Below are 8,684 nucleotides of genomic sequence, written 5' to 3' on the forward strand. Positions count from 1 at the left end.
TTAATTCCGATGCAATTTCTGTGTTTCATCGTCAATAAGAAGGTCCAAGGGGTGCAGTAAAACTGAACTGAGGCATCGGAATCTATAACTAGTGTCACAGGAATGGTTCAAAACATAGTCAGTAAGAAGAGTCAGTCTTCTTGTACTTACGTCGGCATTGTGCTTTTTCTATTTAATTCCGATGCAATTTCTGTGTTTCATCGTCAATAAGAAGGTCCAAGAGATACAGTAAACCTGAAGTGAAGCATCGGAATCAATAACTAGTGTCACAGGAATGGTTCAAACATAGACAGTAAGATGAGTCTGTCTTCTTGTACATAATTCGGCAATGGGCCTTTTGTATTTAATTCCGATGCAATTTCTGTGTTTCATCGTCAATAGAAAGGTCCAAGGGATACAGTAAACCTGAAGTGAAGCGTCGGAATCTATAACTATTGTCACAGGAATGGTTCAAAACATAGACAGTAATAAGAGTCAGTCTTATTGTACTTAAGTCGGCATTGTGCCTTTTGTATTTAATTCCGATGCAATTTCTGTGTTTCATCGTCAATAAGAAGGTCAGAGGGATACAGTAAACATGAAGTGAAGCATCGGAATCTATAACTAGTGTCACAGGAATGGTTCAAAACATAGAGAGTATGAAGAGTCAGTCTTCTTGTACTTAAGTCGGCATTGTGCCTTTTGTATTTAATTCCGATGCAATTTCTGTGTTTCATCGTCAACAAGAAGGTCAGAGGGATTCCGTAAACCTGAATTGAAGCATCGGATTCCATAACTAGTGTCACAGGAATGGTTCATAACATAGTCAATAAGAAGAGTCAGCCTTCTTGAACTTAAGTCGGCATTGTGTCTTTTCTATTTAGTTCCGATGGAATTTCTGTGTTTCATCGTCAATAAGAATGTCAGAGGGATACGGTAAACCTGAAGTGAAACATCGGAATGTATAACTAGTGTCACAGGAATCGTTCAAAACATAGACAATAGGAGGAGTCAGTCTTCTTCTACGTGAGTCGGCATTGTGCATTTTGTATTAATTTCCGATGCAATTTCTGTGTTTCATCGTCAATACGAAGGTCAGGGGGATACAGTAAACCTGAAGTGAAGCATTGGAAACTATAACTAGTGTCACAGGAATCGTTCAAAACATAGACAGTAGGAGGAGTCAGTCCTCTTCTACGTGAATCGACATTGTGTTTTTGTATATATTTCCGATGCAATTTCTGTGTTTCATCATCAATAAGAAGGTCAGAGGGATACAGTAAAGCTGAAGTGAAGCATCGGATCCTATAACTAGTGTCACAGGAATGGTTCAAAACATAGACAGCAGGAAGAGTCATTCTTCTTGTACTTAAGTCGGCATTGTGCCTTTTCTATTTAATTCCGATGCAATTTCTGTGTATCATGGTCACTAAGAAGGTCAGATGGATACAGTAAACCTGAAGTGAAGCATCGGAATCTATAACTAGTGTCACAGGAATGGTTCAAACATAGACAATAGGAAGAGTCATTCTTCTTGTACTTAAGTCGGCATTGTGCCTTTTATATTTAATTCCGATGCAATTTCTGTGTTTCATCGTCAATAAGAAGGTCCAAGGGGTACAGTAAACCTGAAGTGAGGCATCGGAATCTATAACTAGAGTCACAGGAATGTTTCAAAACATAGTCAGTAAGAAGAGTCAGTCTTCTTGTACTTACGTCGGCATTGTGCCTTTTCTATTTAATTCCGATGCAATTTCTGTGATTCATCGTCAATAAGAAGGTCCAAGGGATGCAGTACATCCGAAGTGAAGCATCGGAATCTATAACTAGTGCCACAGGAATGGTTCAAATCATAGACAGTAAGAAGAGTCAGTCTTCTTGTACTTAAGTCGGCATTGTGCCTTTTCTATTTAATTCCGATGCAATTTCTGTGTTTCGTCGTCAATAAGAAGGTCAGAGGGATACAGTAAACCTGAGCTGAAGCATCGAATCTATAAGCGGTGTCACAGGAATGGTTCAAAACATAGTCAGTAAGAAGAGTCAGCCCTCTTGTAGTTAAGTCGGCATTGTGCCTTTTCTATTAAGTTCCGATGCAATTTCTGTGTTTCATCGTCAATAAGAAGGTCAGAGGGATACGGTAAACCTGAGGTGAAGCATCGGAATGTATAACTAGTGTCACAGGAATCGTTCAAAACATAGACAGTAGGAGGAGTCAGTCCTCTTCTGCGTGAGTCGGCATTGTGCATTTTGTATTAATTTCCGATGCAATTTCTGTGTTTCATCGTCAATACGAAGGTCAGAGGGATACGGTAAACCTGAAGTGAAGCATCGGAATGTATAACTAGTGTCACAGGAATGGTTCAAAACGTAGACAGTAGGAAGAGTCAGTCTTCTTGTACTTAAGTTGGCATTGTGCCTTTTGTATTTATTTCCGATGCAATTTCTGTGTTTCATCGTCAATATGAAGGTCAGAGGGACACAGTAAACCTGAAGTGAAGCATCGGAATTTATAACTAGTGTCACAGGAATGATTCAAACATAGACAGTAGGAAGAGTCAGTCCTCTCGTACTTAAGTCGGCATTGTGCCTTTTCTATTTAATTCCGTAGCAATTTCTGTGTTTCATCGTCAATAAGAAGCTCAGAGGGATACAGTAAACCTGAGCTGAAGCATCGAATCTATAAGTGGTGTCACAGGAATGGTTCAAACAAAGTCAGTAAGAAGAGCCATTCTTCTTGTACTTAAGTCGCCATTGTGCCTTTCGTATTTAATTCCGATGGAATTTCGGTGTTTCATCGTCAGTAGGAAGGTCCAAGGGATACAGTACCCCTGAAGTGAAGCATCGGAGTCTATAACTAGTGTCACAGGAATGGTTCAAATCATAGACAGTAAGAAGAGTCAGTCTTCTTGTACTTAAGTCTGCATTGTGCCTTTTGTATTTAATTCCGATGCAATTTCTGTGTTTCATCGACAATAAGAATGTCAGAGGGACACAGTAAACTAGAACTGAAGCATCGGAATGTATAACAAGTGTCACAGGAATGATTCAAACATAGACAGTAGGAGGAGTCAGTCCTCTTGTACTTAAGTCGGCATTGTGGATTTTCTATTTAATTCCGATGCAATTTCTGTGTTTCATCGTCAATGAGATCGTCAGATGGATACAGTAAACCTGAAGTGAAGCATCGGAATCTATAACTAGTGTCACAGGAATGGTTCAATCATAGACAGTATGAAGAGTAAGTCTTCTTGGACTTAAGTCGCCATTGTGCCTTTTGTATTTAATTCCGATGCAATTTCTGTGTTTTATCGTCAAAAAGAATGTCCAAGGGATGCTGTACACCTGAAGTGAAGCATCGGAATCTATAACTAGTGTCACAGGAATGGTTCAAAACATAGACAGTAAGAAGAGTCAGTCTTCTTGTACTTAAGTCGGCATTGTGCCTTTTCTATTTAATTCCGATGCAATTTCTGTGTTTCATCGTCAATAAGAAGGTCAGAGGGATACAGTAAACCTGAGCTGGAGCATCGAATCTATAAGCGGTGTCACAGGAATGGTTCAAACGAAGTCAGTAAGAAGAGTCAGTCTTCTTGTACTTATGTCGGCATTGTGCCGTTTCTCTTTAATTCCGATGCAATTTCTGTGTTTCGTCGTCAATAAGAAGGTCCAAGGGATACAGTAAACCTGAAGTGAAGCATCGGAATCTATAACTAGTGTCACAGGATTGATTGAAAACATAGACAGTAAGAAGAGTCAGTCCTCTTGTACTTAAGTCGGCATTGTGCTTTTTGTATCTAATTCCGATGCAATTTCTGAGCTTCATCGTCAATAAGAAGGTATAAGGGATACAGTAAACCTGAAGTGAAGCATCGCAATCTATAACTAGTGTCACAGGAATGGTTCAAAACATAGTCAGTAGGAAGAGTCAATCTTCTTGTACTTAAGTCGGCATTGTGCCTTTTCTATTTTATTACGATGCAATTTCTGTGTTTCGTCGTCAATAAGAAGGTCCAAGAGATACAGTAAACCTGAAGTGAAGCATCGGAATCAATAACTAGTGTCACAGGAATGGTTCAAACATAGGCAGTAAGATGAGTCAGTCTTCTTGTACATAATTCGGCATTGTGCCTTTTGTATTTAATTCCGATGCAATTTCTGTGTTTCATCGCCTATAAGAAGGTCCAAGGGATACAGTAAACCTGAAGTGAAACATCGGAATCTATAACTATTGTCACAGGCATGGTTCAAAACATAGACAGTAATAAGAGTCAGTCTTCTTGTACTTAAGTCTTCATTGTGCCTTTTGTATTTAATTCCGATGCAATTTCTGTGTTTCATCGTCAATAAGAAGGTCAGAGGGATACAGTAAACCTGAAGTGAAGAATCGGAATCTATAACTAGTGTCACAGGAATGGTTCAAAACATAGTCAGTAAGAAGAGTCAGTCTTCTTGTACTTACGTCGGCATTGTGCCTTTTCTATTTAATTCCGATGCAATTTCTGTGTTTCATCGTCAATAAGAAGGTCCAAGGGATGCAGTACACCTGAAGTGAAGCATCGGAATCTATAACTAGTGCCACAGGAATGGTTCAAAACATAGACAGTAAGAAGAGTCAGTCTTCTTGTACTTAAGTCGGCATTGTGCATTTTCTAATTAATTCCGATGCAATTTCTGTGTTTCATCGTCAATAAGAAGGTCAGAGGGATACAGTAAACCTGAGCTGAAGCATCGAATCTATAAGCGGTGTCACAGGAATGGTTCAAACGAAGTTAGCAAGAAGAGTCAGTCTTCTTGTACTTATGTCGGCATTGTGCCTTTTCCATTTAATTGCGATGCAATTTCTGTGTTTCGTCGTCAATAAGAAGGTCAAGGGATACAGTAAACCTGAAGTGAAGCATCGGAATCTATAACTAGTGTCACAGGAATGATTCAAAACATAGACAGTAAGAAGTGTCAGTCCTCTTGTACTTATGTCGGCATTGTGCTTTTTGTATCTAATTCCGATGCAATTTCTGAGCTTCATCGTCAATAAGATGGTCAGAGGGATACAGTAAACCTGAAGTGAAGCATCGGAATCTATAACTAGTGTCACAGGAATGGTTCAAAACATAGACAGTAGGAAGAGTCAGTCTTCTTGTACTTAAGTCGGCATTGTGCCTTTTCTATTTTATTCCGAAGCAATTTCTGTGTTTCGTCGTCAATAAGAAGGTCCAAGAGATACAGTAAACCTGAAGTGAAGCATCGGTATCAATAACTAGTGTCACAGGAATGGTTCAAACATAGACAGTAAGATGAGTCAGTCTTCCTGTACATAATTCGGCATTGTGCCTTTTGTATTTAATTCCGATGCAATTTCTGTGTTTCATCGTCAATTAGAAGGTCCAAGGTATACCGTAAACCTGAAGTGAAGCGTCGGAATCTATAACTATTGTCACAGGAATGGTTCAAAACATAGACAGTAATAAGAGTCAGTCTTCTTGTACTTAAGTCGGCATTGTGCCTTTTGCATTTAATTCCGATGCAATTTCTATGTTTCATCGTCAATAAGAAGGTCAGAGGGATACAGTAAACCTGAAGTGAAGCATCGGAATCTATAACTTGTGTCACAGGAATGGTTCAAAACATAGAGAGTAGGAAGAGTCAGTCTTCTTGTACTTAAGTCGGCATTGTGCCTTTTGTATTTAATTCCGATGCAATTTCTGTGTTTCATCGTCAATAAGAAGGTCAGAGGGATACAGTAAACCTGAGCTGAAGCATCGAATCTATAAGCGGTGTCACAGGAATGGTTCAAACGAAGTCAGTAAGAAGAGTCAGTCTTCTTGTACTTATGTCGGCATTGTGCCTTTTCTATTTAATTGCGATGCAATTTCTGTGTTTGGTCGTCAATAAGAATGTCCAAGGGATACAGTAAACCTGAAGTGAAGCATCGGAATCTATAACTAGTGTCACAGGAATGATTCAAAACATAGACAGTAAGAAGAGTCAGTCCTCTTGTACTTATGTCGGCATTGTTCTTTTTGTATCTAATTCCGATGCAATTTCTGAGCTTCATCGTCAATAAGATGGTCAGAGGGATACAGTAAACCTGAAGTGAAGCATCGGAATCTATAACTAGTGTCACAGGAATGGTTCAAAACATGGACAGTAGGAAGAGTCAGTCTTCTTGTACTTAAGTCGGCATTGTGCCTTTTCTACTTTATTCCGATGCAATTTCTGTGTTTCGTCTTCAATAAGAAGGTCCAAGAGATACATTAAACCTGAAGTGAAGCATTGGAATCAATAACTAGTGTCACAGGAATGGTTCAAACATAGACAGTAAGATGAGTCAGTCTTCCTGTACATAATTCGGCATTGTGCCTATTGCATTTAATTCCGATGCAATTTCTGTATTTCATCGTCAATAAGAAGGTCCAAGGTATACAGTAAACCAGAAGTGAACCGTCGGAATCTATAACTATTGTCACAGGAATGGTTCAAAACATAGACAGTAATAAGAGTCAGTCTTCTTGTACTTAAGTCGGCATTGTGCCTTTTGTATTTAATTCCGATGCAATTTCTGTGTTTCATCGTCAATAAGAAGGTCAGAGGGATACAGTAAACCTGATGTGAAGCATCGGAATCTATAACTAGTGTCACAGGAATGGTTCAAAACATAGAGAGTAGGAAGAGTCAGTCTTCTTGTACTTAAGTCGGCATTGTACCTTTTGTATTCAATTCCGATGCAATTTCTGTGTTTCATCGTCAATAAGAAGGTCAGCGGGATACAGTAAACCTGAGCTGAAGCATCGAAACTATAAGCGGTGTCACAGGAGTGGTTCAAACGAAGTCAGTAATAAGAGTCAGTCTTCTTGTACTTATGTCGGCATTGTGCCTTTTCTATTTAATTCCGATGCAATTTCTGTGTTTCGTCGTCAATAAGAAGGTCCAAGGGATAGAGTAAACCTGAAGTGAAGCATCGGAATCTATAACTAGTGTCACAGGAATGGTTCAAAGCATAGACAGTAAGAAGAGTCAGCCTTCTTGTACTTAAGTCGGCATTGTGCCTTTTCTATTTAGTTCCGATGCAATTCCTGTGTTTCATCGTCAAAAAGAATGTCAGAGGGATACGGTAAACCTGAAGTGAAGCATCGGAATGTATAACTAGTGTCACAGGAATCGTTCAAAACATAGACAGTAGGAGGAGTCAGTCCTCTTCTACGTGAGTCGGCATTGTGCATTTTGTATTAATTTCCGATGCAATTTCTGTGTTTCATCGTCAATACGAAGGTCAGAGGGATACAGTAAACCTGAAGTGAAGCATTGGAAACTATAACTAGTGCCACAGGAATGGTTCAAAACGTAGACAGTAGGAAGAGTCAGTCTTCTTGTACTTAAGTTGGCATTGTGCCTTTTGTATTTATTTCCGATGCAATTTCTGTGTTTCATCGTCAATATGAAGGTCAGAGGGACACAGTAAACCTGAAGTGAAGCATCGGAATTTATAACTAGTGTCACAGGAATGGTTCAAACATAGACAGTAGGAAGAGTCAGTCCTCTTGTACTTAAGTCGGCATTGTGGCTTTTCTATTTAATTCCTATGCAATTTCTGTGTTTCATCGTCAATAAGAAGGTCAGATTGATACAGTAAACCTGAAGTGAAGCATCGGAATCTATAAGTGGTGTCACAGGTATGGTTCAAACAAAGTCAGTAAGAAGAGCCAGTCTTCTTGTACTTAAGTCGCCATTGTGCCTTTCGTATTTAATTCCGATGCAATTTCGGTGTTTCATCGTCAGTAAGAAGGTCCAAGGGATACAGTACCCCTGAAGTGAAGCTTCGGAGTCTATAACTAGTGTCACAGGAATGGTTCAAATCATAGACAGTATGAAGAGTCAGTCTTCTTGTACTTAAGTCTGCATTGTGCCTTTTGTATTTAATTCCGATGCAATTTTTGTGTTTCATCGTCAATAAGAAGGTCAGCGGGACACAGTAAACTAGAACTGAAGCATCGGAATGTATAACTAGTGTCACAGGAATGATTCAAACATAGACAGTAGGAGGAGTCAGTCCTCTTGTACTTAATTCGGCATTGTGGCTTTTCTATTTAATTCCGATGCAATTTCTGTGTTTCATCGTCAATAAGATCGTCAGATGGATACAGTAAACCTGAAGTGAAGCATCGGAATCTATAACTAGTGTCACAGGAATGGTTCAATCATAGACAGTAGGAAGAGTAAGTCTTCTTGGACTTAAGTCGGCATTGTGCTTTTTGTATTTAATTCCGATGCAATATCTGTGTTACATCGTCAATAAGAATGTAAAAAGGGATGCAGTACACCTGAAGTGAAGCATCGGAATCTATAACTAGTGTCACAGGAATGGTTCAAAACATAGACAGTAAGAAGAGTCAGTCTTCTTGTACTTAAGCCGGCATTGTGTCTTTTGTATTTAATTCCGATGCAATTTCTGTGTTTCATCGTCAATAAGAAGGTCAGAGGGATTCAGTAAACCTCAAGTGAAGCATCGGAATCTAAAACTAGTGTCACAGGAATGGTTCAATCATAGACAATTGGAAGAGTCAGTCTTCTTGTACTTAAGTCGGCATTGTGCCTTTTGTATTTAATTCCGATGCAATTTCTGTGTTTCATCGTCAATAAGAAGGTCCAAGGGGTACAGTAAACCTGAAGTGAGGCATCGGAATCTATAACTAGTGTCACAGGAATGATTC

The sequence above is a fragment of the Schistocerca serialis genome, unplaced genomic scaffold (genome assembly GCF_023864345.2).
Source record: "Schistocerca serialis cubense isolate TAMUIC-IGC-003099 unplaced genomic scaffold, iqSchSeri2.2 HiC_scaffold_1417, whole genome shotgun sequence".
Lineage (NCBI taxonomy): Eukaryota > Metazoa > Arthropoda > Insecta > Orthoptera > Acrididae > Schistocerca > Schistocerca serialis.